The sequence below is a fragment of the Neopelma chrysocephalum genome, unplaced genomic scaffold, assembly GCF_003984885.1.
Source record: "Neopelma chrysocephalum unplaced genomic scaffold, ASM398488v2 Primary Assembly neopelma1_96778, whole genome shotgun sequence".
NCBI classification, from domain to species: domain Eukaryota; kingdom Metazoa; phylum Chordata; class Aves; order Passeriformes; family Pipridae; genus Neopelma; species Neopelma chrysocephalum.
In genome coordinates, this window is record NW_020925422.1 from 1,244,660 (window position 1) to 1,248,344 (window position 3,685).

A 3,685-nucleotide genomic window follows, 5' to 3' on the forward strand; every position below is an offset into this window, starting at 1 on the left:
TTTATATAAGATGTGCCTGCATTCAACATTTTGTTTTTATTTGTGGTGAGATCTATCTCCACAGGTAAAAGCATCTCCTCTGATGCCAGAATAGGAGAGATGAAAAAGGAGTACAAGCGCTTCTTAGATTACAGGCTTCAAGTGCCTCATCAAAACTATCTGATACCTTCCATGGGGCAAAACCCCCTTGTGTTTCTCAGATAGCTGACAAAATCCTCAGCTCTACCACTTGTGTGCTGTTTCTTGACAATGTAAAACTCTGCTGCACTTTGAACTTTTGAAATAGGGGCAAGAACAAGCTGAACTGAGTTGAACAATAACTGGAATTAGGGAATGTTGCACATATTATTCTCATGCAGGAAGATAATGAATGGGGGTGAGCTCAACGAGGTACCATTGCAACCCTGCATCCCAGCTCCTCAGAGCTATATCTAAGGGGATGCTGCTCATACTGTCACATGATTCTGGGAAGTTGGTAGAGGAGAAAATATAGATGAATACAATGTGGGGCTCAGCATGGCAATTAGCATCGAATTTTGAACATCCCAACTGAATGTGGCAGTTGCTGCCAGTGAAAGAGACTCAAATCCCTTCCTCAATATAAACCAGGTGTCCCACAAACTTTAAGTCAACATATTTCATATATGATGGGGAAGGAAGGGTAGAGGTAACATTTTCTTATGAACTCAAGCCAAATCTTTGGTAGAGATCTACTCTGCAAATGGAATGAGTTTGAATGAGTTGGAATGAGTTGGAGAAGTTCTCTATAGCTTGTGTGCATTGTTCAGATAGGGCTTTTAAAATGCACAGCTCCATGGAGACCTCACCAAGAATTTGTGACTGGAAAACCCACTGCACTCTACTGCTGCAGCTGCCAAAAAGCAGGCAGTGAAAAAATATGTCTTTTCCCATCAATAAGGGTAATAATTCCCTTCCCCAAGCCCATGTGAGTAGCCCACAGTTAACTAGTCTAGGCAAAACAAATAAGGTTGTGTCTCTGTTTTCAGAAAATCTGACAGCATGGAGAATTGAGATTGACATTAAAGTTCCAGGAAAAGAGCCTAAAAAACTTGGTGGGAGAGAAAAGTTGAGGAGAATAGTTTATTGGATTGGGTACCAAGTGAGAAAGGGAACAGGGAGTCAGGTAAAACAAAAGACAGTGGGTTTTTAAGCAACAAAGACAAGCCTGATTTTGTAAATCAGTTCTAGTGAGTTAAGAGCAGAAGGAGCAGCAACAAAGGACAGAAGAGCTGGCTGTCATTTTGGCAGAGGGCTATATGAAAAAGGGCTACAATGTGTGATTTAAGTGAAGAAGTTAAGGAGTGCAGGCTTGGAAATTAAAGACAGAGAAAGAAAATGGATGAATAGAAAACACTTTTGTAAAAGAACCTGAACATAAAACTTCTAGTAACTGATGCCTTAGCTAGTACCAGTGTCTGGAAAATAGGATTTTTTTAGTGCTGCTTCTTACAGAACTTTATCCTATAAAAATCTGGTCTGTATTTTTCAAAACCCTATTTATAGGAGGGGAAAGTATTCTCTGTCAGAGAGCCTTTTTTTGATTACTGAAGAAATGTAAGTGTAAAATAAACCATTCAGTATTGCGGAAATATTTGTGAAGTGTCTGAAGCACACAGTAAAGACCAAACCTAGATCTGCTTACAGTTCAAACCCACAACAAAGTCAGTGGCAGTTTTGAACACCTCAAAACGTATGCAGTGATTGAACATAACAGAATGACGGGATGTCAGCCTTTGCCATTGTCAAATGGGTATTTTCCACAAATCCTGACTATGTTCAGTCTCTGTTGTCATTTCCTGACAGAGGGAGAAGTATCATGATATGATCTAGGGCCTCTTAGTGGAAATGGGGTTAGGGGTCTTTGCAAATCAAGGTACATTCATCCAGTTTACACCCCTGACACACGTTTGGGTACCCAGAAATTATTTGTACCGCTTGTGTTTCTCTAATTGCTTTCAGGACTAGGGTAAGTTTGTTTCACTAAAATTTATCTGTCCCCAGCAATTACTCTGTTTTAGATTTACAGGGGCAGAAAGAAAGAAAATATATATTAAGTCTCAGTTCCTTTGGTGAAAAAATTGCACTAAGTATACATTCAGTTTAAACTGTCAGAAAGGAAAGAAGAAACTTTTCTTTGATACAGATGAATGTTTTCCCTTGTAATCTAACAACTAGAAATTGAATGGATATGTGGTTAATTTTAGAACCCAAATCAAGTACAGAACCAAAACCAATGTCTGAGAGTCCTTTCATGATCTGAAAATAAAAGGAAGAAAAAGCGACTGTCATAAACAAGTAATTATTCTCATTTTAATGCCACACTTCGTGACCGGACAGCAAACCCCTTAGTTACATTCTGTCCTTTCACTTATCTGGTTGGGGAAAAAAATAAATATAAATCATGTTAAAGCAATTCCACATGTAAATGAACCCCCTGGAAATCAGATACCTTCGCGCTGAAGTAACTAAAGGCTCTCCTTGCAGCCTTAACTCCAGTGAGATCTACAGGGTGGAAATCACTGCTAAAACTCTTGAGGAATCGCATGCCGCCGTCAAGGAAACGAGCACGCGGGTTTTGCAGCTCGAAGACTTTGGGCTATTTTGTAGGGTTTATAGCGCAGCCCGCTCCCGCAGCCTGTCCGCTCCAGCCCCGATGGTCTAAGAGATCAGCGGCGCGCGGGAGGGGGGGGAAGAACCACGGGACGGACCCACGGGCGGGCGGGACGGACCCCTCGGGCAGCGGCTGAGCTTGCCTGGCCCCGGATGGGTTTGCCGGCCCCGCGTAGGTTCTGCACCTCCCGCTCCCGCTGTCCTGGCACCGCGCCGGGGCAGAGGACGGCTCGGCCGCCGTGCGCGGCGGGAGGGAGCGGTGCCGGCACCTCCCCGGGGCTGGTCCGGGGATTATTGCCGGCGGCGGCGGCGGGGGGCCTCGGGCGGGGACGGAGAGAGGGTGGATTAATGTATTAGCGCCGCTTGCTCCTGCTCCCGGCTGGATCGGCTCCGAGACAGGGATTAGCGCAGCCAGCGACCACCGCGGCGGGACTGGGGCGGAGGGAAGGGGGAAAGGCGACAAGCGGACGGCCACCTGCGGCCCTGGTCCCACTCCCCCCGGGGACGCGGGGGATGCACCGGGGGCACGGCCCGGTTCCATGCGCGGGGCTGCGCTGCCGCCCCAGGCGCCGCAGCGGCCCCTGCTGCCGCGCCCCCGTCTCCCGAGGGGCTGCGGACGGCCGACCCTGCCCCGCACCGCGCTCTTAAGGCGCCCCTCGCCGACTCTCCGCGCCCCGCCGACGTGCAACGACTGTGATGGCTGGAGGCGGCGGCATCTGCGATGGGGCGGGCGAGGGCCGAGCGCGGCGGGTCCCCTGCGCTGGCACCTGCTCGGCACAAGCCCCGTGCCGCCCGGCCCCGGCCCCGAGGTGTCGCTGGCAGCAGCGCCAGCAGCGCCACGGCCCCCGGTCCCGCACGGCCGAGCCCTCCCCCTGCCCCTCCCGGCCGGGCTCCCTCGGCCTCGCCCGGCCCCGCCCCCCCGGGCCCTGCCCCCTCCCGGGCGCGCGCCCCGCCCGCGGCGGCGGGAGGGGCGGGGCGGGGCTCCGAGGTTGAACGTTGAGACAGTGAACGTTGGGGAGGGCTCGGCCGTGCGGGACCGGGGGCCGTGGCGCTG